We start from the raw sequence: 12,361 nt of genomic DNA, 5'->3' as shown, positions 1-12,361 counted from the left end.
AACAAAGACTTAATTAAGAATAAACACATCTCGGGCTGGAGATATAGCACAGAGGGTAAGTTTCGCATGAGGGTGACCTGGATTGAATCCCCAGTACCGCATGTATTCCCCCAAGCCCTACCAGGAGTGATCCCTATAATCAAAACCAGGAGAAAACCCTGAGTACCCCTGGATGAGACCCCCAGAAAAAGGACAAAGGCAACATTAATGTTACTAATCCATAAACAAACTCTGCTCTTCAGTATGCTGTTGTAAATTCTTTCAAAGTCATGTGAAAGGTCCCCTAATGGCCCCTCTGGGATCTAATCCTTGAGGCTGAAATAGTTTTCCTTTGCAACTTTGAAAGCTTTGATAATGTGTACCCCAGCAGGTATTTACCTCCTTCCCTGGTCAATTTAATAAATGCACTTTGGGAGTGTTCCTCTTCCAGTTCAGTAAAGAGGCTACCTTCTTACTGTAACATTTGGAGTTCACTTCAAGTTTCTACACATGAAAACAACTTATTACTTGTATTGCGATATTGCTTATTCCAGGGTTAAGTCGGAAATTATGAGCTGTAAATCCATTGGATCATTGCTCCAGGTCAAGAAAGAAATTCATGTAACACCTTAGATACTTATCTGATAGGACATTTATTGCATCTCACCTTATACCTGCTTTGTCCAAGAGTCACCTCTTACCCCACTACTCAACTGTGAGTTCCTGCAGGCAACAACCATATTTGGTTTTTCCCAAGACACTATGCGCTTAGAGCCAGTGCTTAGTATGAAGGAGGTGTTTGTTCACTATTTGGCCACCTTCCAAACTTTCCAATGTTGCCTTATTGATCTCTCGATACTTTCATTGTCATGTAAACTCTGCCATAATTCATTTTCAAAATCATCCATCTCTATTTTTTTCTACCTGGCACCAATACTGTTTCATTATTTTGCCAGGTGTTAAAAATTTACTCCCACTTCTTAATTCAAAGGAGTTTTCTGAATTTTAAAAAGCAGTGAATTTGTTCACCTTCAGTAATTTTCATAAAAGCTGACTTCTAGCCTTTCTGCATCTCCCGTGGGAGAAAAGAACTGCTTAATCAGTTCAGCCGTTCACTATGCTTGGTCATTCTTTATGCTATAATCCAATCCGGGGCCACAAGTATAAACAAAGGACCTCAATAATTCCTTCTAACTTTATGATAGCTATTTTTACCCTTGTTATATAGCTTTCATGAAAACCCATATGTTGATTTGAAACAGTTAAATGTTGGACTGGAGATATACCACAGAGGTTAAGATGCTTGCCTTGTATGTAGTCAACCCAGGTTCGATTTCAAGCACAACAATATGGTCCCCCAAGCACTGCCAGGGGTGAGCTCTGAGCACAGACCCACAAGTAATTCCTGAGGATCACAAGATGTGTGCCCCGATTAAAGTCAAATATAATTTAGCATTACAAAAGATGGTGTTTATAATAACTGTAAGAGACTAAGCATACCTCAAATAGGTCCAATGTTAGGGAAATACATATGTGGGAAAGGAGGGCACACAATTTCATATAGAATGGGATATTTTCCAGGAAAATAGTAAAAATAAAGTTTAAATATTATTATCACAGTTAAATAATTAAAATTTCTAACATATTCTTATTATTCATAAAATTAGCATATTTAAATTACCCATAAAATTTGTATGATAATAGATATACCATAATTTCATTTTTAAATTCTAAAACTTGGATAACATAAGATTTTTAAGAGAAAATATTCTATATTTTCTTTAAACATAGGAAAATATTGACTGAAAAGCTAAATCATCTCGTGAGTGAGATATATTTGATTACAGTAGAGAAAACTTAAGTACAGAGTGCTCTGTCAAAAACAAGGATAAGAAATTGGACTTTAGCCCTTTGTTTTTACAGTTATACTTAGAATTCGTACTTGAAAAGTACATAAATTTATTTATTCCCCTGAGCTTTGTGGGTAAATATTTAACACAATAGTATATATACATCTATGGTGTAAAATGCGTTCTTACATAATGCAAAGTGATTTTATCATCATAGTATTAGTTAACACCTCTACCATGTTATATAATTATCATTTTTTGTGGTAAGAACATTTGAAATCTAGTCTTTTAGAAACATTGAAGTATATAAATCATTAACTATATTCACCATGTTGTACATTAAATACTTATAACTACTGCATAGCTAGAAGTTTATATCCTCTGATAAACATCTCACAATGCACCTCCCCCCACACCTATTCCTTGGTCTCTGGTAATAAAAACCTGGCTCTAAGAGTTAAGCTTTATTAAATCCCACATTTATGTGAGATCATATAGTATTTATCTTTTCTGAAAATACATATCTTATCATTTCATTTTTCAATTCTAAAACTTGGATAAAATAAGATTCTTATGCATTGGAAGATCCAGGAATAATTCTGAAATCTTGTGGGGGAAATGGAGGAAATGTGTACTTACATAAGCAATGGAGATACTGGTGTTACTTTCTTCTTTTGGAAAGAGAAGTCATTTGAACTTGACATCTTGCAGGGATACCCCTATTTCTACTTTCTAATTTCTCCACTCTATCATCTGTTATTCCCAAGTGCCCAATGCCACTAGAATGTCTGTTGGCCCAGACATTTATGCCATCTGTGTTGCTCATAACTTATGGTGCAAAAGATGGCTAGATTGTTTTAGTAAATGTCTGTCAATGTGCCTAACTATGAGTTGATTTCACTGAAGGAAGACTGAATTTTTACACAATGAATGCTAACTGCTGGTAATTGCTATTACCTCATAATTAGACTGGCAGAAATTTCACTCCAGGGGCACAGGATATTGAAAACTGGCAAGTTTTAAAGCAATCATCTCAGACAACTCTGAGACATGGAGCTGTGATGTCAACAGGATATTTATGTCTGGGCATATTTTCATGGGGCAACAAAGAATCAGAAAGGAATGCATTTGTACAGAGTATAACGTGCTTGTCCTGCACATGGTCAACCTGGATTTGATCTTCAGCACCGCATATACCTCCCACAGAGCATGGAAGTAGTAATCCCTGAGCACAGAGCCAGAATTAAATCCCAAACACGGCTGGGTGTGGCCTTAAAAACCAAAATTAAAAATGAACAAAAGTAAACTACCATGTTTCCCAACTTTACATTATACTAGAAAGCTATAGCAATAATAGTAGGTTGATATGGGAATAAAAAATAAAAGATACATAGATCAATGGAAAGGAAAATGAGCACACACATATATGGACAACTAATTTATGACAAAGAAACCAATAGTATATAATGAATAAAGGAAAATATCTTCTAAATGGTGTCTGGAAAACTGGATAGAAACTTCCAAAAGTGTTAAATGAGGTCTTACACTATGAACAAAAATCAGTTTAATCCTGGTTATGTACTAAATATAAGAGTACAAGAACTGAAGTCTCAAAATACAGACATGAAAATAAAGGTGGTGATATCCTCAATAATGACCCTATCTATGTCTTTGAGATTTGATACAACAATAAGGAAGAGGGGAAATAACTAAACAAATGAGACTACCCTAAACTAGAAGTCTTGTGCAAGCTAAGAAATAGCTATCAAAACAAAAAAGAAACTCAATGAGTGGGAGAAAGTATTCATATATTGTGCATCAAATAAGGAGTTTACATTAAAATAGAGAACTTAAAAGACAAACATTACAAGACTGTGTATGGAATAACCATCCCCCACCCAGAATAGCCAAAGTAATACTGAGAAAAAAAGAAGATAGGTGGTTTCACATCCCCCATTAAACTCTACTGTCCTATTATATCATAAGTAAAATATAATATTAGAGTGAAAATATATTTAGGAAAAGCTAAAAAAAGATAGACTAGAGAAAAACATTCACATGTAACCAGACAACTAGTTTATAGTAAACGAGTCAAGATCATAGAATGTACAAAGAAAAGCTACTTCCACAAGTGGTTTTGGGAAAACAGTCTAGCTACACAAACTAAAGAATGAAATTAGAACACTATTTAACACTATGCACAAAGGTCACTCAAATTAGATTAAAGATCATGATATTAAATCCAAATTCAACACAATACAATGAAGAAAACAGGAAAAATGGTCAACAAAGAAAACAAAAGCAAGAATAAATAGAATTACAGTTTACTATAAAAAGTTTCTGCACTGGGAAACATTACTAAAACAAAAAGACACACAACTAAATGAACAAAAAAATCCTCTTACCGTACATGTTACAAATGAATAACATAAAAGATATATACACCCAAATACAAAAAACAAACTTATCAAAACACGTAAGGAGAGCTGAAGAGGCTGTATTGACCCAGAAGAGACTTATAGATCCAACAAGAACAAGAAAAAAATATTCATCACCACTGTTTATTAGGGACATGAAAATCTAAATGGACAACAAGCTGTTTCCTCACACCAATGAGCATGGTCTATATAAAAAGGTTGGCAATAAATCACTGGTGAAGATGCAGAGAAAAAGAACCCTCATTCACTCTTGGATGGAAAGTAAATTGGTTCAACCTTTATGGTTGAACTTCGCATAAAATTAAAAGTAGTGCTATCATATGATCGACTTCTAGGTGTCTATCCACAAAACATTAATAAATTGCAAAACCATATAAATTCTATGTTCATTTCAGGCAATTTACATTAGCTGGGATGTGGAAATAATCCACATTTCTAACAGACAATGAGAGTACAAAGAAATATGGCATATATTGAAATGACTCAGTTATGAGGAAATATGAAGTATTTCTTTTTGCTACATTAGTGGAACTCAGGGTGTTATTCTAAGCAAAATAATACAAATGAAGAAAGACAAATGCCAGATGACTTCACTCATATGTGTGGTATCAGGAAACAAATGAAGGGAAGAGACAACGTTCAATGAAAATAAACTCTTAGGCTCTGACTACAGAACCCAGGTTACCAAGGAGATGGTGCCAAGTATTTTAAGGACTGAGGCATAAGAATATCAGCACTTAGTTGGGGATTGTGATATTTTAACACTGTACCCATAAGTTATTTTAAAAACTGCACTCTGGTAATCCAGTGCTATCTCCATGAAATAAACCAAAGAACATATATAACTCAACAATAGCAACAGAACCCAAACAATTGATTTTTTTAAATGGCCAGAGACTTTGAATAGACACCTGGCCAGCAAAGAACTATATCTGATCAACAAGCAAATGAATTGATATTCATCATCACTTATTATCAGGCAATTTTGAATAAAAACCACACTAAGATTTCACCTCACACCAGTTAGAGCAGCCAAAAGGCAAGGAACTGATGAAGATTTGAAGAAATTGATGAAGGTGTGAAGAAAGGGAACCCTGATGTGCTGGTGGTGAGAATGCCAACTGGTGTAGCATCTATAGAAAGCAGTGTGGAAATTCCTCAGTACATTCAGAATAGAAATAAGATCAGGTATTCCAATTCTCCACATTTATCTGAAGAATAGTAAAACACTATTATGAAAAGATCCATGTGTTTATTGCAGCATTCTTCACAATTGCCAAGGATTAAAATTATCTCACTATTCATTTATAGATAAATGAATAAAGAAAGTGTGGTCCGATGAACTGAAGATAGAAGTTAAACAAACACATAAATGGAGAATCAAATCAAACAACTCAATGCTGAGCAACAAGTGGGTCGAAGATGAAATTAAGAAAGAAATAAAAGATTCCTGCAATCAAATGAGAATGAATACATGAGCTACCAGAACTTGTGGGAAACAGTTAAAGCTGTGTTAAGGGGAAGATTTGTAGCTCTGCAAGCATTTCTCCAGAAGAAAGAAAGGGCCTACATAAATAACTTGACATCACAGCTTAAGATCTTGGAAAATGACCCCAAACGAGCCCAAATCAGGCAGGAGGAAAGAAATAATGAAACTGAGAGCAGAAATTAATGACATGGTAACCCAAAAAATAATTCGAAAGATCATTGCAACCAAGAGCTGGTTCTTTCAGAAAATAAACAAGATTGATAAACCACTAGCAAGACTCACAAAGAGAGAGAGAACCCAAATAAACTGGATCAGAGATTAAAAGAAAGACATCAAAAAAACAGAAACCAAAGAAGTTCAAAAGATCATCAAAGATTACTTTGAAAGTCTGTAGCCATAAAGCAAGAGAACCCAGAAGAAATGGATAAATTCCTGGATTCCTATAACCTCCCAAGGCTGAGCCAAGGAGATTTGGAATAGCTGAATAGACCTATAACTATCAAGAAAATTAAAACAGTAATCAAAATTCTTCCTGAAAACAAAAGCCCAGGTCTAGATGGATTCACCAGTGAATTCTTCCAAACATTTATTTTAAAAAATTCTTTGTGCATTTATTTATTATTATTATTATTATTATTATTATTATTATTATTATTATTATTATTATTATTGCTTTTTGGGTCACACCCAGAGATGCTCAGGGGTTACTCCTGGCTTTGCACTCAGGAATTAACTCCTGGCGGTGCTTGGGGGACCATATGGGATGCCGGGGATCGAACCCGGGTCGACCGCGTGCAAGGCAAACGCCCTACCCGCTGTGCTATCGCTCCGGGCCCTCTTCCAAACATTTAAAGAGGACCTATTATTAGTCCTTTTCAAGTTTTTCCAGAATATTGAAGAAACAGAAACACTCCCAAACAGTTTCTATGAGGGACATATCATCCTAATACCAAAGGCAGAAGCATCACAAAAGAAGAAAATTACAGGCCCATATCACCGATTAACATGGATTCAAAGATACTCAAAAAAATATGAGTAAATATAATCCAACGGCTCATCAAAAAGATCATGCACCATGAACAAGTGGGATTTATCTCGGGGATGCAAGGATGGTTTAGTATTCGCAAGTCAACCAACATAATCCATCATATCAACAAAAGAAAAAATAAAACCACACTATCATATCAATAGATGCAGAGAAAGCATTTGACAAGATCCAGCACCCATTTATGGTGAAAACACTCAGCAAAATGGGAATTGAAGGAACTTTCCTCAATATAGTCAAAGCCATCTACCACAAGTCCATGGCAAGCATTATCCTCAATGGGGAAAACCTAAAAGGTTTTCCTCTGAGATCAGGGACAAGACAAGGATGCTTATTCTAACCATTTCTATTCAATATCATACTGGAAGTTCTTGCCATAGCAGTTAGGCAAGAAAAAGATATTAAGGACATCCAGATACAAAAGGAGGAAATCAAGCTTTCACCACTTCCAGATGACATGATATTATATTTAGAGAACCCTTAAGCCTCTACCAAGAAGCTCCTAGAAATAACAGACGTGGAGAGTAAAGTCGAAGACTATAAAATCAATACCCCGAAGTCCAAGGCTTCCCAATATGTAAATAATGAGAGAGAAGAAAGTGATATGAACAAACAATCCTGTTCACAATCATGCTTCAGAAAATCAAGTACCTCAGAATCAGTAGGTAAAGGACCTGTACAAAGAAAACTACAAAACATTACTTCAAGAAATAAAAGAGGACATGAAGAAATGGAAACACATTCCTTGGCTCATGTATTGGGAGAATTAACATTGTCAAAATGGCAATACTCCCCAAAGCATTATACAGATTCATTGTGATCCCTATAAGGTTCCCATGACATTCTTCAAAGAAATTGATCAAACACTTCTATAATTCATATGGAACAGCAAGCACCCACGAATAGCTAAAACAATTGACGGGGGAAAAAAGATGGGAAGCATCACTTTCCCCAACCTCAAACTATACTACAAAGGGGCAATAATTAAAACAGCATGGTACTAGAACAAAGACAGATCCGCAGACCAATAGAATAGGGTTGAATGTCCTTAACAACACCCTCAAATGTATGATTATCTGATCTTTGCTAAGAGATCAAGAAATATAAAGTGGAGCAAGGAAAGTCTCTTTAACAAATGATGCTGGCAAACTAGACAGCTACATGCAAAAAATGGGCTCAGACCTCTATCTAACACCGTACACAAAAATCAGATCAAAATGGATTAAAAACCTCAACCAGAGCGCATAACCAGGACGCATAAGGTACATTGAAGAAAAGGTTGGCAAAACCCTCCACAACATTGAAGCTAAAGGTATCTTCAAAGATGAAACACCACTGATCAAGTAAGTGGAAACAGAGATAAACAAATGGGACTATCTTAAACTAAGACGCTTCTGCACCTCAAAAGAAACAGTGGTCACAATACAAAGACAGTCTACCTAATGGGAAAGGATATTCACCCAATACCCATTTGATAAGGGGTTAATATCAAGAATACACAAGACACTTGGTTGAACTCTACAAGAAGAAAACATCTAATCCCATCAGAAAATGGAGCAAAAAAATGAACAGAAACTTTCTCAAAGAAGAAATCCTAATGGCCAAAAGGCACATGAAGAAGTGCTCTTCATCACTAATCATCAGGGAGATGCAGATCAAAACAACAGTAAGATATCATCTTACACCACAGAGTCTGGCACCCATCCAAAAGAACAAAAGCAACCAGTGTTGGAGTGGATGTGGGGAGAAAGGGACTCTCCTTCATTGCTGGTGGGAATACCAACTGGTCCAGCCTTTCTGTAAAACAATGTGGACTTTTTCTCAAAAAACTAGAAATTGAGCTTCCATTTGATCCAATAATACCACTTCTGGAAATATATCCCAGAAATGCAAAAAAGCACAGTAGAAATGACATCTGCACTTGTATGTTTATTGCAGCACTATTTACAACAGCCAGAATCTGGAAAAACCCCAAGTGCCTGAGAGAAATGACTGGTTAAAGAAACTTTGATCTACACAATGGAATATCCACATAATGGAATACTATGAAGCTGTTAGAAAACAAGAAATCATGAAATTTGCATATAAGTGGATGGTCATGGAGAGTATCATGCTAAGTGAACTGAGTCAGAAAGAGAGGGAAAGACATAAAGACATTATATTCCATTCATTTGTAACATAATTGTAACTCAAAGTAACATAATTGGAGCCTAACACCTAAGGATAGTAGAGATAAGGGCCTGGAGGATCACTCAATGGCTTGGAATCCAGTCTCACGTGCTGGGATAAAGGGCATCTGTGATAGAGAAGGGACCACTAAAGTAAATGATTGTTGGAGGGCTCGCTCTGGATGGGAGATGCGTGTTGAAAGTAGACTATGGGCCAAACATGATGGCCACTTAATACCTGTATTGCAAACCATAACACCCAAAGGGAGAGAGAGAGAGAGTAATAGGAAATGTGCCTGTCCCAGAGGCATGGGGTGGGAAGGGGTGAGAGTGGTGGGACGGATACTGGGAACATTGGTGGTGGAAAATGGGCACTGGTGGAAGGATAGGTATTTGATCATTGTATGACTGAAACATAGTCACAAAAGTTAGTCTGTAACTGTATCTTACTGTGATTCATTAAAAAAATGAGGAAAGGAGCTGGAGCGATAGCACAGTGGGTAGGGAGTTTGCCTTGCAAGGGACTGATATGGGTTCAATCCCCAGAATCCCATATGGTTCCCAAAGTACTGCCAGGAGTAATTCCTGAGTGCAGAGACAGGAGTAGCCCCTGTGCATTGCTGGGTGTGACCTAAAACGCAAAAAAAAAAAAAAAAAGCAAGCATAGAGGAAAAAAAAGAAAAGTGTGGTAAAGATACACAAGGGAATACTATTAAGCTATAAGAAGTATCTTGACATTTATGCAACTAGAACGCATTATGCAAAGTGTAGTAATTAATACACTGTAGAACTGTCGTCCTGTTGTTCATCGATTTGCTCGAGCGGGCACCAGTAACATTTGCACTGTGAGACTTGTTACTGTTTTTGGCATATCGAGTATGCCACAGGGAGCTTGCCAGGCTCTGCCGTGCAGGCGGGATACTCTCGGTAACTTGCCGGGCTCTCCGAGAGGGACAGAAGACACAAACCCAATTAATACAAAGAAAGACAAATATGTTGTTTCACTCATATGTGGATGGAAAGAAAACAGAACAAATGCAAGTATAAATTTAGATTAAAGGACCAAATGGTAGTTTCCAGAGGAAAGGGGAAAGAAGTTGGGAAAATTGGTTAAAGGGCATTAACTACATGGTAGGCAATAGTCAAAGTTAGATTTTTATTGACAATGATTATGTAATGTATATAGATATTCAATGATAAAGTTGGACACCTAAAATCCAAATTATTTATAATACTATAATCTTTTTGTTTGTTTTAGGATCACACCTGGTGGTGCTTAGGACTTACTCCTAGCTCTGCACTTAGGGATCAATCATGTTCATGGCTTGAATCCGGGTCAGCCATATGCAAGGCAAATACCCTACTTGCTGTACTCTCACTCCATTCCTTTAATGCTAAAATCTTGTTTCCTAAAATTTAATATAAAAAGTTTACATTTATGCTCTATATTAACATTTATTTGACAACATTTTCATCAAAATCACAACTAGACATTTTGTAGATGCATAGCAGATAATTCTAAAACATATATTGAAAGACAAAGAAACACATTTTGGAAAGATTTTTTCGTAAAAGAGGGAAAAACAGGAGCAATTAGTGTATTTTATTTCAAGACTTCTTATATAGATGCAATAATAAAAATTGTAAGATATTTGCTGAGGGAAGGAAACAGATCAACAGAACAAAACAAAAAATCCCCAAAATAGAACCACACAAATATGTGCAATTAATTTTTAAGAAAGGTGCAAAAGCTATTTAATGAAAAAAATAGACTTTTCAAAAAGAAGTTCTGGTACAATTAGACATCATGTTCAACAAATTAACCTTGGTACAATTCTTTCACCTTATTAAAAAATGAACTTAAAATGTATAATGGATTTCATTTAAACTATAAAACTTTTAATTAAACAAACAATTTTCCAAATATGAAGATAAGTAAGGGTTTTTGATTTGACCACAAAACAAGGTATAAAGGAGAAACTCATAAATTATATTACATAAAATTGTAAAACACTTGCCTTTCAAGAGTCTGTTAAGAGGGTTCAAATGTCAGCTAGGGGATGGGAGAGAAAATATGTAAATCAAATACTTACAGAAGTTACTTTAGAACACTATATATAATGGGCTAGAGAAGTAGTATAGAAAGTAAGGCATTTGTGTTGCATATGGCTTTGGAAGCCCTGGCTTGAATCCTTCACACCACATATGCTTCCCTGAACACTAACAGGGTTCACTCCTGAGCACTAACAGGAAAAGCCCACTCAGTGTGTAGCCCACTATCTCCCCTCATATAAATACAACTTCATTATGAATTCCTAAAATGACAAGAATATGGAAATGAAAGCTATATTTGGGATTGCCAGCACTTAAGGAGATAGGGAGGTAAAAGGACAAAAGTAGAGGTGGTGGGATTGATACTGGGATCATTGGTAGTGGAGAATGGGCACTGGTGGAGGGATTGGTACTCGATCATTGCATAACTGAAATGCAAGCATCAAAGTCTGTAAGTCTACAACTGTACCACATAGTGTTTCACTAATAATTTTTTTTTAAAAAGTAGAGGTAGCTCTAATGCACAAAAGCCAGATCAAAAAGGATTAAAGACCTCAACATCAGACCAGATTCCATAAGGTACATTGAAGATAAGGTCGGCAAAACCCTCCACGATATTGAAGCTAAAGGTATCTTCAAAAATGACACAAAACTGATCAACCAAGTGGAAACAGAGATAAACAAATGGGACTATATTAAACTAAGAAGCTTCTGCACCGCAAAAGATACAGTAACCAGAATACAAAGACAATCTACAGAATGGGAAAGGATATTCACCCAATACCCATCTGATAAGGGGTTGATATCCAGGGTATATAAGGCACTGGTTGAACTCTACAAGAAGAAAACATCCAACCCCATCAGAAAATCAGGAGAAGAAATGAACAGAAACTTTCACAAGGAAGAAATACTAATGGCCAAAAGGCACATGAAGAAATGCTCTTCATCACTAATCATCAGGGAGATGCAGATCAAAACAACTATGAGATATCACCTCACACCACAGAGACTTGCACACATCCAAAAGAACAAAAGCAACTGCTGTTGGAGTGGATGTGGGGAGAAACTACACTGCTGGTGGGAATGCCGACTGGTTCAGCCCTTTTGGAAAACAATATGGACGATTCTCAAAAAATTAGAAATTGAGCTCCCATTCGACCCAGCAATACCATTTCTGGGAATATATCCCGGAGAGGCAAAAAAGTATAGTCGAAATGACATCTGCACTTATATGTTCATCGAAGCACTGTTTACAATAGCCAGAATCTGGAAAAAACCTGACTGCCCGAGAACAGATGACTGGTTAAAGAAAATTTGATACATCTACACAATGGAATACT

The sequence above is a fragment of the Sorex araneus genome, chromosome X (genome assembly GCF_027595985.1).
Source record: "Sorex araneus isolate mSorAra2 chromosome X, mSorAra2.pri, whole genome shotgun sequence".
NCBI lineage: Eukaryota > Metazoa > Chordata > Mammalia > Eulipotyphla > Soricidae > Sorex > Sorex araneus.
Note: the sequence above shows the minus strand (reverse complement) of the source record.